The following is a 22,529-nucleotide window of genomic DNA, read 5'->3' on the forward strand; positions in this document are numbered from 1 at the left end:
TCTATACAGGGTCCAAAATCATCCTCTACCTCGTCTGGGGCTATAAATAAGGCCTCCCTTGCCTGCCAGGGCTTCAATAAATTGATGTGGTAAATTTCCTGCTCATTGCGGCGATCGGGCTGCCGAATTTCATAATTCACTTTCCCTACAGCCCAAATCAGCTCATATGGCCCCTGTCATTTAGCACACAGTTTAGATTCTGAAGTGGGAAGAAGCAGCATTACCTTGTCTCCTGGTCGAAGGGTCCGAATGTGTGCATTTTTGTTGTAATGCTGCTGTTGCCGGTGCTGAGTCAATTTTAGATTGTCCTGGGCCAAACGACCGACCAAATCCAGGCGATTTTGGAGTAGTGCACTACATTTTAGGACAAGCCTTTGTGCTCTTCCCACCCCTCTCTCAAAAGATCGAGGATGCCGCGAGGCTGTCGGTCGTACAAGAGCTTGAATGGGAAGAACCCTGTCAAACTGGCACCTCTCTCACTGCAAAAAGGAGGTAGGGAAGAAGCGTTGCACAATGTTTTTGCTCTTGGCTTACAAACTGTCTCAGCATCTGCTTTAGTGTCTGATTAAAACATTATTATTATTATTATTATTATTATTATTTATTTCTTAGCAGACGCCCTTATCCAGAGCGACTTACAATTGTTACAAGATATCACATTATACATTATTTCACATTATACAGATATCACATTATTTTTACATACAATTACCCATTTATACAGTTGGGTTTTTACTGGAGCAATCTAGGTAAAGTACCTTGCTCAAGGGCACAGCAGCAGTGTCCCCACCGGGGATTGAACCCACAACCCTCCGGTCAAGAGTCCAGAGCCCTAACCACTACTCCACACTCCACCAAATCATCCATCTGTGGATGATAAACAGATGTCCAGATGGGACGTATTTTTAATATTTTATACACTTGCTGTAATGTTCGAGACAGAAGTTAGTTCCATGATCAGTGAGTATCTCTTTGGGGATCCCTATTCTAGACATAATCTGCACTAATTCTTTGGCTATTGTAGCTGCACTAGTAGACCTCAATGAAACTGTCTCAGGGTATTGCGTTACATAATCTACCACTACAAATATATGCGTATACCCGGAGTCAGAAGGTAGCAAAAGGCCTACAATGTCCATTGCAATGTGTTCAAAGAGAGTGGAAATGATTGGCAGTGTGACCAAAGCGGCGGGGCGCACTCGACCCGGCGCTACTCTCTGGCAGTCTGGGCATGTGGCTACATATTTCGACATTTCATTATGAAGCCCTACCCAATAAAATCAGTCCAATATGCATTCCCTCATTTTATAAGCTCCGAGGTGCCCCGCAAAAGGGATACTGACCTCATGACTTCGGGCCGACAAGCCGGGGGAACCATCAAATGTGTTACAGGCTGTCCTGTGCTCATGGCAGGGTTCACCCTATATAATAATGGATAATGAAGTGTGGATATACTAGCGCCCTAGCGCCTTCAACATCCTTACCTTCAATAGACCGGACCTGTCCCCAAGCATGCACCAGTGTGGGGTCGTTGCTTTGGCCCCACACTAGGTCCGTGCTTCGGTCCCACATGTCCGGTATATTGAGAGGGGCCGAAGTAACATCTGCCCTGGATGGCCCAGTAACCTTGCCCTCTCGGTCACACTGCGTACCGACTCCCTTTGATTGGTGTTTGATACTATCCGTGCTTTCTCCCACCAGACCCCAACCTCATCTCATTGATGCACCTTCCCATTTTTTGATCCATCTCTCTTTCTTTGGATGAAAAATGGAAGAAAACAAGTCAGCTTGTAAGGGGAAAATCTCACCAATTGTTTCCCCTCGTTTGTCTGAGATGTTTGCATGTGCGGTCGAGACTGTAGTTTTAATTAATTGTTTATACTGTGGCCAGTCCCGGCCCAGAATAACTGGATGTGGTAGCCTTTCCACCACCCCCACTACAAAGTGATGCTGCATCAGTCCTACCGATATACATGCTTTTAGTATGGGGTATGTCGCCGTGTCTCCATGGATACAGGAGATCACCACCTGACCTTGTGGCTGCCACGACACACCGCCCAAGAGAGCTGTCCTAATTAAGGTGTGCTCACACCCTGAGTCCACTAATGCATGGGCAAAATTTCACCCCTGCCAATGACAGATACCCGGTTCGGACCTGATTCCAAAAATCTCCTCAAATGCACATCACTACTTCCTACATGACACAAACTTTCTCTTCTGTTTATGATGATGAGTATGGGTGGGTCATGTGAGTAGTCCAGACCCATTGAGAAACCATGTCTACTGGCGCCAGAATTTAATTTTACTGGCGCAATATGAGGTACACACGCTAGAATCTAGCACCACTGCGCCAAATTTGCACCCCTGTTGATAGCAGGTTGTGAGTTCCAGGACACTGCTTTAAGGGTTATGGATACCAACTCTGAGCAGATTTAATAAAGACAGAACTGAATGATTTATCACAAATTTTTATTGTTTTTGTTTGTTTTTTATGTGTTCCCTCTGAAGTGAAATTTTAAATGACTGGGAACTCTGCCTGGTACATGATTGCACAAAATAGCTGATGGAATACGTTGACGCCCGTTGCCAAGTGATAGCCAAGATACAGCTCACACTGGCACGTTGTACAATCGCTGGACAGAAACTGGCAAATGTTATTCTACAATATATTAGGTTGGGAAGATGCCACTGGACACGTCACCCTATCCTATAAATGGTCATAAAAGCTTCCCAGCAGTTGTTCATTGTAACTCCAGGCATTGTATTCACATGGAGATCTCCTCTGTACTTCCAAACTGCAGGAGGCTTTAAGATTTTAACAGCTCTGTCAGATTGTTGTCACATTTCATTTTTCATCTGCATGTCCTCCCATGTTTCATTTTCACCTTGCTGCAAGGCAGGTACATACAGTAGTGACGGCTTGATCCACACAGCCAGCCCAATGCCCTCTGTGTGTGTAGCAAGTCATCATAATTTTTAGCTTGCTATAATTTAATATCCCCTGCAGCAGATGCAAATCCCTAGCGACAGGGATATAGTGGAAGCACCCTTATTTATCTATTGCTTTACAGTATTACTCTCCCATATAGCTTGTCCAGTTGTGATAAAACTTTCTAAGGACATTTTTTAGCAGAAAATGCTGTGGTATATGGAGGCTGTCTCTCTGTTTGACATGTCTATCACAGATAGACACAAAACGCTTGTACAGTTGTGATGGAACTAAAGGACATTCTTCAGCCTAAGGGGTTTGTTAAAAATACCTGGACATAACAGCCTTAGTGTTGGGTCAGTGTTGCTAGCTAGACACAGTTGCTGATTCACGCACTGTCTGTGTCAAATCCACCCAGGTGGAAAACCTAACATTTATTATGGCATTTTTAAGTTTTTGTTTTAAGTTACCACACACTTCTGATTTTAACTATGAATTGAAACATAAGTAGTAGTTTTTTGTTTTTAAATCACTTCTGTGAAAGACATTTTAAAGTCTCAAGTTGTACATGAGCTCAAGAACTGTTTACATTTTTTGTAAAGTGACATCTTTACTTAACACTGGACCCTGTTTCTGCCTGATTTTTACAGCTGGATGGGGCTATTGGTTTCGGGGGTTCAGCCGCTAGCCAAAGATCACACTATGAGTCATGATGTGGCTGAGCTGAGACTAAAATACAGGGTGCTCCTGGCTCTCTTGTCTAACCACGAGACTAAACTACCTCGGTGAGCAGTTTTAAGACTAAAAGCTGGAAACTGTTAATTTGGATATGCTGACACAGTACACTTTGTACCACCCTCCTCTCACACATCCTTTATTGCCTCCTGTTAGTCTTTTGATCTTCCACCTTTTTGGAGACTACTCCCACTGCCTGCCCTTTCTCCCAAAGTGATGGGATAACATTAATAGTATTCAGATGTTTTTTTTTTTTTCTTACGCTTCCTGAGGTTTCTTGCTCAAAGTGTGTGAAATCTTATACTCAAATACAGGGCTTGTTGTTCAACACAGAAGCATTTCCCTCTAATTGCTTCTGACTTTTAGAGGCAATCAAGACACATTTAGCCAAGGTGTTTGCCCCAGACACACAACCCTCTTCATCTTTTGGAGAATCATACAAACATAAGGAAAAGTTCAGATGTGAGACTGCTGTGGTATCTAGGAAAGAAAGGCTTACAAAATTATATCGTCAAAGTCTACTGTAAGCCATAATAGTAGTACAGTATTTCATGTTAGATTTAGAAAAAAGTCACATATTAAGTTTTTCGTTAAGTATATGGGAAACTACAAAGCGGTATGTAATGCAATATGTTAACGTAACATTATTATAGTAGGTTTCATTCGACTTTATGAAACAAAACTAGTTAATTCTATAGGTTGATGCAAAACTTTTGACCATAGCTGCACATTGAAAAACTAATATTAGTGTCAAACGGGATTGTATTCTTATTAGTTCAAGAGGTTATATTTTAACAACTACAAATAAATTGCAAGAAATAGGCTGAGGTTTTCTAATCCAATTGTACAATAAAACGGAGTAGTAGTGCATGGTACTTTTTGAAGATGTTGCACTGCTATTTTTACAAACAGATTTTAGACATGTATATTGTATATATTTGAATGAATTGTGCAGGCATTGGCATACTGGGAATACAGTAACACATACAAATTAACTGTATTTTCCTTTAATTGTGAGGTGCTGTCTTTCTGTACCATTTGCCATTCAAATGATCATCTATGATATACACTGTTATTGCTAAAACACACATTTCCTCAGGATACTTTTTCTCAACCAAAAGTAAAATATCATGAACTGTGACAAAAAAGACACCAGGAAGGCATACACTGCTTTCGACCACCGTTTGGTCTCAGAGAAACACTTCAAAAAGTAATTCCTTCTCAAAGTGCTTCCCTACCATGACAGTTTGAGGAAGTGCACCCTCATGGTTAGAGCTGACGGACTTTATTCAGCACCTGGGAGACTGTAATGTACTGTAGTGTGGCCTAATTAGTAGAGCTGAGGGTGTAGTCTGTCTGGCTTATAGGTTACAACAACTGGAGGCAGTAGGTAAGTACTCTCCAATGAATGCATACTTTAGCACCTATACTAGCCTCAATCACACAGACACTTGAATTCGCTTATTAATTTTTGTTAGATAACCTCCTTTTTTCATATTGACAACCAATTATTATAAAAAAAAATTTTATGATAATACTGTATAACACGTGTGGCATATCAAGACACCTTTCATTTGTCACTTTTCTGTTTCAGTTTCTTTACATTTGTTCCATTAGTTTACATTCTCTTTTCTGAATTTGAAAAAAAACATAGGCATTTCAATACATTGGCAAACCATATCTTTATCTGTGCTGCTATCCACTCTCTTCTGAGTGTAGTAATGTATAATACTAAGGTATGTTGATGTTTGTGGATGTTTACATGTGTGTTTTGCAGCAGTGTCTTGCAAGTACGGTCAACTATGTTCTCCACCTAAAATGATACACTCCAAATTTAATCTGTAGATATACATTTAAAAGCTTGGAAGGATTTAATCTCCAAATGAGGTATGTATCTACTGGGGAATCCCATTGTGTCTAAACTGCTCTCTGCTGCAGATTATATGACTATCTAGAATGTTAAAATCAGTTTCTATTTTTAACTTTCAGTTTTTTAATTAGTTATACTGTACTGCTTGTATTCATATGGGCTAACAGATGTCCAAGGGGCAAGTCAGGTTGTTGGCTATAAACCATGAGTGAGGAGTACTAATGTTTTTTTGGTAACCTTAACCTCAAGGCTGAAGTATTGACTTCTGTCTAACTCAAAGGCAACTACTGTTAAAGTACATACTTCTATTTGGGAAGCTGTGAGATTTCTTAAAACACAGCTAAGTATGTGAGTGAAAGATATGCGGCATATGTGAGTGTTTCATTTCAGTTTGAAGCAATTCATTCACATTGTGTACTTTTCCCATTTTCATCTTGTTTCCATTTCCACGTTTCTTCTGTTCAGAGTGAGTAAAAATGTGGGCCTATTCAAATCTACCTACCTCAGTTTTAGGATGCTTCAAACTTAGACATTTTTTGAAAAAAGCAATGGTGTCACTTCAGAAATGGAGATCTTCAAATCTCAGATTAGATTTATTTCCAATAAAACCAATGTGCTTCTATAAAGGGAATATTGTGAACTATGTGAAATGTTCCCATTTTTGACATAAAAATAGTTTGGAAAGCCAGCTGTGGGCCAACAAAGGCCTTATTGACACTCCTTTGCACAAAATCCTCTTACCTTACCATAAAATAACCCCAATGGGTAAATATTTGGGATTGTAGGGTTATAGCCAGCAAGCATTAATTTTTATTAGATATGCATTTTATTAGATATCGAGCCACTTTTGCACAAAACAGAAAACCGCATGTGTTTAGTTACAGCAAACAAGCGCCTCCCAACTGACTATAACTCAAGGAGGTCAGGTGTATTGGGAGAGATAAGGGGGTTAGGACACCTGTTTCAACTCCATGACTGTAAATCTTTGTAATACCCATACTCAACACTGAGAAGGGAGATCATGATCTCTGACCCTGGAGAAAACAACATACGGCCAGCAAACTCCACATTTCTGCAGCGGGGATGAGTCCTTGGCCTGCACTGAATGGACTTGCCTTTCTAGGGAACAGACTTTAGATGTGGGTGATGGAAACCTATCTTAGTGGGAAGATTTCTTTGCACTCCTGGAATGTGAGAGGGGGATTGAGGCAGCCAAGTAAAACCTAAACACAATGCATTCAAATAATCAGATCAACCGTATCTTTCCATTCTTGAGAATACTCAGGATGGCAGCAATTGATTTTATTTTGCTCAACCTGCAATGAGGTGATTATTTACTGATTATTTTGGTGAGTGTATTTTGTTTTGTTTCACGTACAGGACAACGCTGCCACCATTACGTGATTGCATGTTATTATTTAGTCACTATTTACTTTATTATTATGATAAAAAAAATTGAATTCTATTTGCTGTTTTTCTCTAAAACATTTTGGCTATCTTTATGGCTTTATGGGGGAGGCCAAGCTGCAAAGTTTGGATTTTAAACACACCTCTAACCTAAGCCAGTACTGACTGGGAATGAAACTCTCAGCAGATAGGTGCTGCCAACTGTGTAAGCCAGTGGTATTCCACAATGCAATGCAGCTATGTCTCCATGTTATCGAGAAGCAAAGGAATTAAAAAAGGAAATTATAAATAATAACATAAAAGTTAAATATATTTTATTTTATAATGTGATATTTTGTAATGGGATATTTTGTAACAATTTTAAGTTGCCCTGGATAAGGGTGTCTGCTAAGAAATAAATAATAATAATAATAATAATAATAATAATAATAATAATAATAATAATAATAATAATCAGTCACAGCACTAATTTGCCAGAAGCACTGCTCTGAGCTCCAGCTTTCTATAAACATAGCATAAATCACAGGCTAAAATTCCAACCAAAACACGGCTCATGGGTATGATCTATCATTTTTATGGTATAGTTAATAAAGTGTCTGGACCAAATTCATTTTATGGTTCTGCAGCTTATATATTCAAAAACAAACCTTAGGCATTTGTGTACATTTCATCCTAGCCTGGCAATGAATGTGGGGCTAAACTACCATATCAGGCAGTTAAAATGCATTACAGAAAAGTTTGAAAATTCCCTTAAAAAAGAATGCTACTATTAGACCGTAGCATTGCCAGCAAAGACACAAGTACATCTACAATGGTTTGAGCCAATGGTAGAATGGTTGCTTTACAGTATGATTCAGAATTGATTTAAATCCTAGCTTATCAATCAGAACCTCAGTTATTCTGGCTTACTTATTGAGTTAACCCATTTTGACAGAAAAGACTTAGATTTGAGTGGATTAAGGTCCTGAAACATACTGTTGCTGTTTTCAAAAATAATACTGAAACAATGAATGCTTAATATTAACAAAACCCTGCCATCTTTACTTTTGCATTGGAGTTCTTGACCATTAATTGTTGTTACATCCTGTTGCTATTTCAAATAGAACTGATGGCAGCACTAATGTAATATCAGACCTGGTTTATGCCTGGTTCTTACTGGAGCGTTTGTAAAAGACTTGAGATTGGCTCACATCAAGAATCAATTCCAGTGCTTCTGCCCAAAGATCATTTGACTTTTTACACTGTTGTTCAAATTATGCGAGCCAAGATCCCTCATTGGCTCATTTCCACTTCCAGTTGATTTATTCCTCATTACAAATTTTCAAATGAGCTAATTTCTCTGACAAAACAGACACACAATAAATTGCCAAAATGGAGCATGCTAGCCCCACAGAAACTGCAGCTGTCTATTTTAGCATGATTCCCACCATTTACTTAATTTCTTGTCATGAATCACCTGCTAAATGAATCCACGTTCATTTGCTTTTTCACTGAACCACTTAATGCAAATGCACCTGAATCGTTTCAGGATTCACACTGAGACACACTGGGCAGGATTTTCAAAAGGTTGTAAATGATAACTCCAGTGCTAATCAACAAATTGGTATGTAGCATTGATTTTGGTATTTTCAAGTAGTCGTTATGCCTATTTCGTTATTAAATAATCGTCCTAATGTGATTTCTGAAATTTACAAAAATAATGTTACTAACTTAGCAGTGCTTCTTGCGACTGTTTCTGCTTCTTGCAACTATTTCTTTTGTTTGTGTGGGAATTTAAAACCAAATCCGTCTTAAGTGTCATAATTTATCAGGAGTTAATTTGCACTTGGAAACCGAGGGTTTTAATTAACAAAAGACTATAACTCACCTTGAAACAGAAATTTAACAGACCGCAGCTGTGACGCTGATGATACAGTGACTAGATAATTCAATATTTGTAGTTATCGACATATCCACACAGTATTCCATTGGGCAGCGGTGTGGAGTAGTGGTTAGGGCTCTGGGCTCTGGACTCTTGACTGGAGGGTCGTGGGGACACTGCTGCTGTACCCTTGAGCAAGGTACTTTACCTAGATTGCTCCAGTAAAAACCCAACTGTATAAATGGGTAATTGTATGTAAAAATAATGTGATATCTTGTAACAATTGTAAGTCACCCTGGATAAGGGCGTCAGCTAATAAATAAATAATAATAATAATGTCTGTGCCAATATTTTTTGAAAACAAGACCTGACAGCTCCACATTGTACTTTTAACTATTAGACGAAATATTTACAGAATACTTAAAAACTGCTGCTAAACATGATTCATTATAATCATAAATTGTTTATGTGAAGTTTTCAAAATAAATGTACATTCTGCATGACATGCACAATTTTAAATGAAGTTTACAAATTATACACAAAATAGATATTCCCATTATTTTTTTATTTAATTTCCATTTGGCTGCTGCTCGCAGGTGAGAGAGCCGTCTCGCTGTACGCTAGTATTTTCCGTAACAGCGCATTATGCTTCCATTGATTTCTCTTGATCTTGTTAACATGCATTTTGATTAATGTCTTCCCTTTATTTAGTCATTGAGACAGGGAGTGATGTACGTGACCTGCAACAATTAAGATTTTTAACGAGAAATGCCTTCATTAACGACCTCATCGACTCAATTTTAAAGCATTAACGGATTGATTTAATTAACACAATTTTGTTTGAAAATCACTTGCTACTAAACCTCTTGTTACTATACCACGAGTTCAATACAATAACACTGGTTTTTGAAAATCCTGCCCACTATGTTTTGGTTGTTTTGATTAGATCACCCCTGGGAACGATTCACATCTTTTCCACTGCTCTTCAGATGATCCGATCCACTCCTGGGAGCGGATCAATTGCTCAAGTGCTGCAGTAGAAAAGGTGGTCATTTTCATAACTTGATGGTACAGAAGTAAACAGAGCATTAAGGGAAATCAGTTAAGATGATAAGCATGTCATTGCCTTTCCAAGTCTTGATTCTGCAAACCCTACTCCTATTTATATTCTGCTGTTTGTGAAACCAGTGGTGGAAAATCTTTCTTTTCAAATACTTTCTTTAAATAGTTCAATAAAAGGATCAAGAAGGCTGTACTGGAGATCACAGGATTCTCAGTTGCAATCTGGCATTCAAACAGATATACAAACTCGATCATTTCTTAGTGATAAGCTCCCTTCTGGATACCATTTTTTGCATATGGTTCTACTTATCCCAGGCAAGGTATGAAATCCACAGTGACTGGGATTTAGTGGAGGCGGCCATATGTACAGTACATATGTTACATTTTACATTTTACATATATCTGCTTATCCAATTGTGATGAAACTTGGTTTTAACATTATAGTGGAATTTATTGAGATAATTTGATTCTGGGCTTCTTGGGATATATGGGGGTAGCTGTCTGTTTAGGTTTTATATACCACTTTTCCAACTATGAATTTACATTTTTTTCTTCTATACTGCACTATGCTGTTGATATACGTCATGGTCATGAACACTTTTGTCATACTGATATCTCTAATATTGAATTTGTATTCGTGGCAGGGGATTTATGTTACTGATGTACTTGTTGGTTTGGCATTTGACTGTATTTTGTCACATACTTTGTGGTCGTCATCTCAGTATTAAATTAATGTAATGTAATACTTAAATCGTGTCCATCCCTAACACTATGTATCTGCAGGTGTTAGAAATATTAAACACAACTGTGGACATGGAAGGAAACACTTAATGCCTATTGCAGTACGTTTTATGATGATAACTTTCTGACACATTTTTGTTGGGTAGTTTTATGGATATTAGCGAAGTGGGCTTTATGTTAGAGCAATTAAAATAATTTTACAGGGTATTAAATTCTAAACTTTTTTTGACCTAGGCAAACAAATCATAAACAATATTTGTCTGGGTAACAGGGTGATGTTACATACGTGGGTCGTCACTGAATAATACTGAATCATACACAGAGCATTGGGTGTTGACACTCCGCACAGGCACGCAGATTTAATAACAACACAGGTGCTGCCACTAGGATACCAGCAATGGTAGCTCTAGTGTCAAATTTAATAAAGAAAACAAAACAAAACAAAGCTAAAAATAAGTTTGCCATACAAGGCGAGCACTAGCCTCCAGGAACCTACTACACTATGAAACCCTCTCTATACTGGTTGGGATCCAAGTCCCCTAAACTAACCTAACTAAACTACTGCTATTGTTCCTGAAGTTCCGGCCTCCCAGCGACTCTGAGTCGTTGCCACGGTCCTGGCTGAGCAGAGCTTTCACATGCACCGTCTTGCATTTGAGGGGTTTCGTAGTATTTCTTCATAAAAGGTTTTACAGAATTAATATGTCACAGTAATATGAATTATCTAGCATCTGACAAAGTTATGGTCACACCACAAATGACGAGTTGTAATTTTTATTCATGTATTTTCATTTTTCTTAGCCATGGAATTGTGAAGGTTGGGTGTTAAGTGTAAACCCACTAATTGCTATTCACTTTCAAGAAATATTTCACATAACCTCAAATGTATTTATCGAATGAATCCTTTCCCTACTTTGTGTGATTTTAGTTACAGCACGCCTTAAATGCATTGTTCCTTGTTGTCATTCCTTCTTTTAAAACACCTGATGGCTAAGTGTGGTTTTTGGAAAGGGGTGTTTCTTTTTTTCTGGTTTTCTGGAGCACCACATTCTTAAAGGAGTGCTAACCATGTTGTTTAGTACTAGCAACATTGTCACTTTTTTATTATAGGTATATCTATTATTATTATTATTATTATTATTATTATTATTATTATTATTATTTATTTCTTAGCAGACGCCCTTCTCCAGGGCGACTTACAATTGTTACAAGAAGATATCACATTATTTTTTACACATTATTTTATTATTGCAGGTATGCAGCTTCCTCTGTGATATGAAGGGGAGTTATTACATTTTGTCAATGTATATATTTTATTTTATTTTATTTTTTTATTCGACTGAATTTTAAACTGTTTCAGTTAGCATGTGTTACTTCTCGTCTGTCGTTATTTTTACGTAGTGCATAATGTGTTTATGAGTGAGCTGGCATTCTCCAGGCCATTGAACACTCTCCCACAGGCGATCAAATACTCTGAAGTGTAGAATATTTAATAACACTATGTTACACAATTTTTGTTCCTGGGTAGTAAGTGTTATTTCCTAATTGCTTATGCCTCAAAAGTATAGAAAATGGCTATTATTCCCCACAAACTTTGCTTTTGTGACCAAGACAGTGATATTTTGAAATGTACCTATTTCCAATGAGAAAACGGGTGAATTTGTGTCTTTTCGTTCACATAAAGTCAGAAAAAAACAACATATGAATCCAAATTAACATGTATTTATACTAAAGTAATACAAAAATGACTACAAAAGATTTAGAAGTGAGTAGTTTTCGAGATTTACAATTATACTGTAAATCACTTTCATGAATCAGCCCCCAAATGTGGTCTCCCATCATATTCTCGTTATACTGTCCTTGGTAGCGGCGTTCAAAGTCCAGTATATCCTGGTGGAAGCGCTTGCCTTGCTCCTCCGAGTACGCTCCCATGTTCTCCTTGAATTTATCAAGATGAGCATCAAGGATATGGACTTTGAGGGACATCCTACAGCCCATTGTGCCGTAGTTCTTCACCACAGTCTCAACCAGCTCCACATAGTTTTCGGCCTTGTGATTGCCCAGGAAGCCCCGAACCACTGTGACAAAGCTGTTCCAAGCCGCTTTCTCCTTACTAGTGAGCTTCTTGGGGAATTCATTGCACTCCAGGATCTTCTTTATCTGTGGTCCGACGAAGACACCGGCTTTGACCTTTGCCTCAGACAGCTTAGGGAAGAAGTCTTGAAGGTACTTGAAGGCTGCCGACTCCTTATCTAGAGCTCTGACAAATTGTTTCATAAGGCCCAATTTGATGTGCAGTGGTGGCATCAGCACCTTCCGGGGGTCCACCAGTGGCTCCCACTTGACGTTGTTCCTCCCCACAGAGAACTCGTTCTGCTGTGGCCTGTCCCACCTGTGGTAGTGCGCCTTGGTGTCCCTGCTGTCCCAAAGGCAAAGATAGCAGGGAAACTTGGTAAAACCGCCTTGGAGACCCATCAGGAATGCTACCATTTTGAAGTCTCCTATGACCTTGCTGCCATCTCAGAAAAATGCAGATATGTATCCACTTAGGCAGCTGGAACTAAACTGAACTGGTGGGCTTAAGGCCCCTGTATTTATACTACTATTTATATTACTGGAAAGTTCTAGAAAGTTCTAGAAGTTAATCCAAGTTTACTCAGCACTGAATCTATCTGGAATGTTCTGGAAAATAGGAAAATTTCAAAATATAACTGTCCTGGTCACAAAAGCAAAGTTTGTGGGGAATAATAGCCATTTTCTATACTTTTGAGGCATAAGCAATTAGGAAATAACACTTACTACCCAGGAACCAAAAAAAAAAAAAAAAAAAAATTGTTACATGGTGTAAAAAACGTTTTTTTTTTAAATTGGCATTTCTGCCTACTTAATTATGCATTTGTTGAACTTGTATGTGTGCTGTGTTTTTAATATGTGATTATGTATGAGTGTGTTTTTGTGTTTTACATTGTAAAGTGCTTTGAGATGTGCTACATCAATTGTGCTATATAAAATTTCCTGTCCAACCACTCTCTGCTTGACCCTCTCCAATCTGGCTTCCGCTCTGCTCACTCCACTGAAACCGCCTTCCTGTCTGTCACCAACTCACTAAAGTGTTCCCGAGCTGCCTCTCTCTCCTCTGTCCTAATTCTCCTCGACCTCTCTGCTGCCTTTGACACTGTTGATCACTCTATTCTACTATCATCTCTTGCTGACCTGGGGATCTCTGGCACTGCTCTGGCCTGGTTCTCCTCCTACCTCTCCAACCGCACTTACCAGGTAACCTGGCGTGGAGCAACCTCCACACCTCACCCTCTCTTAACTGGAGTCCCCCAAGGGTCAGTCTTGGGTCCTCTCCTGTTCTCTCTCTACACCCGCTCCCTGGGCCCCCTCATCGCATCCTATGGTTTCTCATACCATTTCTATGCTGATGATGCTCAGATTTTCCTCTCCTTCCCCACCTCTGACTCCACGATCTCCTCCCATATCTCTTCCTGTCTGTCTGCTATTTTCTCCTGGATGCACTCGCATCACCTCAAACTCAACCTCTCTAAATCTGACCTCCTTTTCTTTCCCTCCTCCTCCCCCTCCTCTGATCTCTCTATCTCTGTTCCTCTGGAATCTACCACACTCTCTCCCTCTTCCTCAGCTAAGAACCTTGGATTCACCCTGGACCCCTGCCTCTCTTATTCCCAGCACATCTCCACTCTGGCACGCACTTGCCGATTCTTCCTGAGCAACATCCGAAGAATCCGACCCTTCCTCACCAACTATGCTACCCAGCTCCTGGTCCAGGCCCTGGTACTCTCCCGCCTAGACTACTGCAACTCCCTCCTGGCTGGCCTCCCTGCGTCTGCCACCCGTCCGCCCCAGCTCATCCAGAACTCTGCTGCCCGCCTGGTGTTCTCTCTGCCTCGCTTCGCCCACGCTACTCCACTACTCCGCTCGCTCCACTGGCTCCCGATCACCGCTCGCATCCAGTTCAAGACTCTTGTACTAGCCTACAGATGCCTTGACCAGACTGCACCCAGCTACATCCAGACCCTCATCTCTCCCTACACCCCCACTCGACCTCTCCGCTCCGCCTGCACTAGAAGACTAGCTCTACCTCCGCTACGCTCCCCTGCCTCCAGAGCCCGCTCCTTCTCCACCCTTGCTCCGCAGTGGTGGAATGACCTTCCTACAGATGTCAGGACTGCCCAGTCCCTGACCACATTCCGGCGCCTCCTTAAGACTCACCTCTTCAAACAGCACCTGTAGAACTCCTCTGTTTGTACCCTGGGACACTATCACCCTTCATGTAAATGTGCTTTATTTTGCTCTTATCTGCCCCCTATTTTACTGCATTTAATCCTGTACTTCAGAATACTGTAATCTGCCAAGTGTTTAACCTGTAGTACTTTGTATTTAATCACATCCTGATGTAACTATCACTATTTAATCATATCCTGATGTAACTATCACTATTATCTGCTGTATTATTGAATTTTGGTTTGTCACACTTGTACTTTGCTTGAACAAAAGTTATTGTATTTCTTGCTCTTATTGTATTACTTGTATTGTAACACTTGAAATGTATTTGCTTACGATTGTAAGTCGCCCTGGATAAGGGCGTCTGCTAAGAAATAAATAATAATAATAATAATAATAAAATAGATTATTATTATTATTATTATTATTATTATTATTATTATTATTATTATTTTTATAAAGGTACTTCCAAACTCATCAAATTCCTTTTTCTGTTTGTGTTAAACAAACAAGGTGACAGCAGAAATCAGGATAAGGGCTCATTGTTTTAAATCCTTGAAGATGAATGAGAAGACCCACAGTTTAATAGTAGGGTGTAAAGTTCAGAGTTCCAGTTCTTGTAGCGTGCAAATCTGTTTTGTGTATAAGAATAAAACAATGAATACAAAATTGTACAGTTTCACGACATTATCATTTAAATAAATCTGCTGTGAGCATTTGTAAATACTTGCATGCTACGAATGTAAATAGCTAACGCCCGGTACACAAATATGTGCATATAAACATACTTGATCAAGACCGTGTACTACATTATATAAGCGTATAAACTCTAAATTAATACAACATAGTTTTTGGTTACATTTAAGTGAATAATACTAACCGTGTGTAGAATCGGATGTACTTGTCGGAGCCTGCAAAATTTGACTCTGGACTATTTGTTCTAGCTTGAGCTTTAAAACCTTGATCTCATTTGACAACTTCTATTTTTTAGAAATTAACAAATCAAGGGCTGATGGCTCGGGCTTTGAACAATAATCATGACACTGCACTGCAGAAGTACAGTCCATTTCTTCTTCTGGACTCTATACTGGTTTTTCTCTTCAGTCCCACACACTAAGCCTTTGGGCCGGCAAGGAGTTCTAATTCCAGTCAAGCAGAACTGGAACAGTGCCTTGATGCACTCCAACAGCCTCCTGGTGTTGGTTCAAATAGGTCGACTGCAAACTATGGTGTGTTTTCGTGACTGTGAATTTCTCTCTTTAAATTTTGCTTGTCTCTTCATGTACGGGAAATGCATGAAAATTTACCATTGAATGTAATTCGTTCAATACAACAACAGACAAAATGTAAACAACAGGATTTCGAATACGCTGCTCACTCGCCAGAAGCTGAGATACCAGTTTTGCTGAAACGTGACGTCATTAGCTGCAAGTAGCCTATTACACTTTTGCATGTGACGTCACAGATCAAGTGACCGCGCTTGTCGGCCATTTTGGACGGCAAGAAGCCTTGGACGGCATATTCACACAGTGCTTGCCGGTGTAAGTTTTGAAGATGGTTATTTCGTGTTGTGCTGTTAGATACACCAACAGACAGTGCCAAAAGCCAAGTCTTTTTTTTATCATTTCCCGAAGGATCCTGAAAGATGAAAAAAGTGTATTTCTGCGGTAAATAGGAAAGGCTGGGAGCCAACAACTTACAGCCGTTTATGTAGCAAACACTTTGTGGCAGGTAAGATTTTTATTTTTTTTTTCCCGATATCATATAACAGTTTATTATGTTATCATTCCACTTCAGCATTATAATTGGTCATAATCATGATCAAAATATGTTTTTGTCACTGGAAAATCTGGTAATTTGAATGTTTTGTTTACATATTCAGGGTTCGGAATTAGCAACTGTCAACTACCTGTGGTTTAATTTGGAAGTTATGAAAATGTAACACAAATCCGGTATTACTGACACTATTTCGAAAAGAGATACAATACAACAAAAGTCATTAATGCAATAAGTCACAGAGCATACGCTTTATTTTATAGATGCTGTTTATTATTAAAGCATTTTCAAATAACATGAAATTCAACATAACACACAATCTAAAACGAAAAATCATAATAAAGTAATCATATACCATTTTCACACAGAAATGCAGCACTGTGCCATCTGAAACATTTTAACGAGTGTGTAAAATACCCTTTCACACAGCATGAAATTGCGCAATCTATGCTGGTGTAATACTGTCATAACCCTTTCACACAGCCAAAGAGATTGCGTGAGTACAACTTTCAAACCTGTCAATCAACAGATTGTTCTCATGGCAACAACAGACTGTTCTTGTGCAATCTGAAACACTGACAAGACCTAACACATGCACACATTGCTTAATTTGTAAAGAAAGAGGTGCCGAGGTGCAAGCAATGACAATAATACCGACCCTAAGAAGCGCACATTCAAAATCATACCATGTTTATTTGAAAGAGCATTGTACGTACTTGTGTTAGATGTTTACAATCACGTATTCTACATCATATACAAAGTAGTAGTGCGTGCAGAAAAAATTAAATACATTTAATTAAATTATATGCATTGAAAAAGGCAAGAGAACCAGATCATTATTAATTTTATTGTTTTGGTTTAATATAATATAGTAGGCACCTATAATGTTCCTATTGAAGTAGGCTACAATATATATTTTTTCTTTAAAAAGTTGCCGTTCTTTGTTGAAATTAATGTTGAGCTTTTATATTTTGTTGTGTACTACTCATTTAATCAAACCAAGTAGTGTAAGAAGTTGCTTGTGTCGTTCATGACGTTTTTCAAATCAAGTAAGCTTATTTGTGTATAAAAAACGACAATAGAGTTGCAGCCAGTGTCATCTTACTTAAAGGCACTCAAGCTGAAATTGTAAAGTAATTTAAAGTAGGCTACAAACGTCTCTCTTTAGAGCGCACACAAGAATTTGCAGACTTAATGCAACTGTGTTGAGATTTTAAAAAGAATGCATTTCATTAGCTATTTAACTAGAGGTACCAGCGCTATGACTGTACGCCCAGAGGTTCTGGGGCTGTGCCCCGGCACAAATTAAGCACCGCATGCACGCCCCTTACCTACCTACGCTATGGTGAAGTGGTATGTTGACTTTGAAACCACACCCACTATAGCGCTTCAGTGGCGGTATAGCCTTTCACACAGGCAGTTATGATGGTTCTGTTGGGGTATAGGCAATTCACACAGACCTATAAGCCACTTCAGTGGAGGTTCTGAACCGTCATAACTCCTCTGTGTGAAAGCACCTGTAGAAGTACATTTTTAAATAAATCTTAAATATTTGCAATCGTAGTTCAAGCCTAAACTGTAAAACGAAACAAGCTCTGTCTAGCACTTATACAAATGTATAATGGAGGGAGTGCTTCAGACTTTTGGGAATTATGATGGAAGAAAAGAGACGGTTGATTCAAGTACTGTGTGGTTTCCGTTGACTGAACGATTAATAATAATAATTCCCAAGATATTCACTGATATATTCAGTGAAAGGCGGCAACCTTGAAAAACTAAAATACTTGCGCTAATGAATGCACCATTAAATACGCCGGATAATGTTCAATATAAATATGTTGTTAAAACGTGATGTATACTTTGTTCATATATGTGGATTTGAGTTGTTAATGTGTGTGTGTGTAATAAAACAAAAGGAAACGAAATTCCTGAAAAATACAATGAAAAATTAAAAAAACTACTACTAATAATAATGCAAACAGAATTTGTGTGGAAATGGTTTGAGTAGGCTATGAAGCCCAGTTATTTTTTTTCTTATCCAGGGCGACTTACAATTGTTACAAGATATCACATTATTTTTACATACAATTACCCATTTATTCTTGTTTTTTTTTTTTTTTTTTACTGGAGCAATCTAGGTAAAGTATCTTGCTCAAGGGTACAGCAGCAGTGTCCCCCACGTGGGATTGAACCCACAACCCTCTGGTTAAGAGTCCAAAGCCCTAACCACTACTCCACACTACTCCAGTGGGGCTGTGTACGTGCTGTGACTTATTCTAACTTTTTTGTGTATTGTATTCCATTGGAAATAGCATTGGTAATGCCTAATTTGTGTTAAGCAAGGGAAATACACACTTGTGGTTGTCGAAACGGTTAGTGAAGCTTGCTGTCCAAAATGGCCGATCACACATTGGGTCACGTGATTTGGTGACGTGTTTGCAAAAGATCAATAGGCCTACTTCTGATCTGGCTTGTCCAATGCAAATGTAGAAGCCTAAAGTGTGTATCCTAGCAACGTGCTAACCTACCGTACTAGCACTAAAAGAAGAGCACTCTCACACACTCAAGGTTTTAATGCAAACCGGCAACAGGAGACTTCAAACTGGGTTCTAATTTGATGCATCGATTCACCAATATGTAATCGAAAGTCAGGAAATTTAAGGACAGATGATCAATGCATCAATTAATTGTTCCACCCCTATTAAATAGTGAATCAAATGTGTATGCTCTCTAGTGCTATGTGATGGCAATCACTTTTCACAGGATTAATGTCAAGTTCAGGTATTGTGTTTATTTGGAGCAAGTAATTGGACACATTCAAAATAAGCAGTGTATGGTTTCATGGAACTCGCACAAGTCACATGACTTGAGTAAACCAAATTCACCTTTGCTTTGGGAAGCTATTTGACTCATTTGGTTTATCTAGGGTGAAACCAGATGTTGTGCTTACTATTATTTATTATACAACCTCTATTTCAATAGCAAATCTAGTGCTGTATTCCTCTATTACTGTGCCATGAATAATGTACTGTGCTATGTTTGAGTAACATAGTATTTCTCAATAAATGCACCTTTGCAGAAATGTAATCAGTCATTGGATTTCATATGGAATGGTTGCCTCTGCATTTTTTTTGTATTGGTACCAAATTGGCATTTAAAAAAAACAGAGTGCAGCACTAATGTGGAGGGATACCCAACCTGACATCAAAAGCATTTTCCTGTCAGCTTGGAGAGTCCACAATCATTCATCCCAACATTTCAGCGTTGACCAGGTGATGAAAAACGTTTTCTTGCAAAGAAGGCTGTATTTAGTCCAGATTTCTGAAACTTGAGCCTGGCTTGGAGTGGCTGCACCCGCGGGCTTTGAAGTAAAGAGCAGCGGATATTGGATCCAACTTGGAGCGCTGCACTTTCTCTTTGGCTGGCTGCACAAGACTCTGCATCCTATCAAAAGGGCTGTGCATCTCTCCAGAGGAGAGACAAATCAGGCTTGTTGATCTATCCCTCATTAGAAAGAAAAGGGATAGCAACCCTTCAACCAGAATCGCAGGTGTAAAAATCACAGGTGTAAAACAAAGAGTGTCTGACAGAGGTGTTTGAAAAAAAAATCTAAATAAACATAATGGCATTTTAAATATTTGCCATGTCTCACCAACAAAAGAGAAGTAGTCTGGGAGAGATTGCTTTCAGTTATTTTTACTAAAGTGTTACCATTTCCTTGGCTTTCAACCAAGTTTTTTTTTATATTCCAACTTGGATATTTGTATGAAGCAAAAGTTTAAGCTGACATTTTTACAGGTTGTTGATAGAATGTTTGTTTAGACATTTCAAATGGCTTTCTGTTTGTAGTTGTTTTTGTTGAGCCACCAGTTTCAGTGGTTAACCCTAAAAACCTTAATGAATATCTTTATGGCCTGCAACACTGAAGGTGGAGTGGACCTTAAATAATTTTTTGGACCATCCGCAATAAATGTAATATGGGTTAATTGTCCTACTTGGTACATCAATGTCCATGGCATCTCCACATTACAAACAATAATGCAACCCGTATCTGTCTGCAATATACAGAGATTTAAGCACGATGGGTATTCATGTCTGTATACCACTGAGGGAAGTTTTTGGTACATAAACATGGCAATTCACTTTCAATTGTGTAGAAACTTGACTTATATCAACTGTACAAGCTGTTAGTGCCCACAGGAGCTCACAAGTCTGGCACAAATCCATTGCTTCTTTTTTAAATTGCATAAAAAATATATAAAGTGATATATTGCAACTGCTTCTTCTTTTTTATTTTTTATTTAGTGTGTACAATTATAATTCCCCCCCCCCCCCCCAATCTTCTCCCAATTTGGAATGACCAATCGCTTTTCTCCTCACCGCAGCAATTCCCCACATGGCTCAGGAGACCCGAAGATTCAGTGGGCATCCTCTGATCCTACGACCAAGCCAGCTTCCTTTTTCACCCAGGAACTCGAGAGCAGATGTCAGCGAGCTACCGACTTCTGGCGGACAAAGGCCAGTCCTGCAGGTATTGGCTCTGAGCTCACTGGGCGCCTGGCCAGTAGGGTTCGCTGTAGCGTGATAAGGAGAAACAGTCCCTGCTGGTTTTACCTCCCTAACCCATGGGAGCGTCAGAGCCAGTGCGACACTCCCTTCAGTCCCCAGCGAAGACCTGCCTATTTCGCACAGCCAGGATGCGAACCTGCACCATGCGGTTGCACTTCTACCAGGTGAGCCACTCGGGGACCCCAATTGCAACTGCTTTTTCAAATTAAAATAGGGATATGATTTTTCAAGTACTTTACCATGTAATGGAGTATAAAGGAAGTTCAATCCACTTGTACCTAATATCTTCCTATGTTGAAATCTTTAACAATTGCACTTTCTTGGTCATTTAAAGTAGGCAGTGTCTTTGGGGTCAAAGCACCTTACTGGCTGCAAAACATGTCAGTCAATAAGGGAATCAGCTAATTGGTTAATGACAGAAAAAAGGGACAATTTTACAATCCAGATGAAATGACCAATGAAGTGCAACACTACCTGAAAGCATGACTTACACAAATAGATTTATTTAACCACAAGTTTAGGACCAGATATCACATTTTCAAAATCGAGAGAAACGGTAGTTTCTTGTGCAAAGCTGCAACGAAGTGTGAGAACTGCCAGTGACTAGCTGTACAGCACAGATAGTTTACGTGTTTTCAGGGTAGTGGCGCAGCAAAAGTAAATCAGCCGAATGCACCATTCCACATTTAATTTGTAGTTTCCAACACTCTTACATGAACTGTAGAAAAAAAAGTAAATACCTGTCATACAGTAAGAGAAATAAGTTGCCAAAAGAAGGTAAAAATGTCCATCTCCTTCTTTTTCTCCAGACATATTTATTTGCAGATTTTTGCAGACCCAAGGCACATTTATCCACACATATGTATATTACAGGACATCCGAGTTTAATGACAATTAGCGCATTTTGTCATGGAAATATACTGGGGAACACACTTATTTTGATGTATGTATCATGTATATTAAACAATTTATTTCTGTTTTAAAATGGAACATTTGCATGAAAAAAACAACTTTCTTTATATAAATAAAAAAGGTCTGGTATACATGGTATTTGAACCTACAACCTTCAATTTGCAAGCATGTTGTGTTAACTGTCAGTGCTACACGGTTATTTGTTGAGATATGCAGTATTTTTAAAGATGAAGTCAGCTAGCTGAGAATTCTCCGGACTCATATATTTGAGATTTTGCGAGCCATCATTCATCTTCATCCTCTTCATTCTGAGATTTTGAGCTTCAGTTCTGAAAATTTTTGGTTTCCTGTGAGTGTAACGCTCATTGTGGTCCCTATTGGCACATGCAAGTACGGTTTCCTCTCTCTATACTGGTCGA

The sequence above is a fragment of the Acipenser ruthenus genome, chromosome 11 (assembly GCF_902713425.1).
Source record: "Acipenser ruthenus chromosome 11, fAciRut3.2 maternal haplotype, whole genome shotgun sequence".
NCBI classification, from domain to species: Eukaryota; Metazoa; Chordata; class Actinopteri; order Acipenseriformes; family Acipenseridae; genus Acipenser; species Acipenser ruthenus.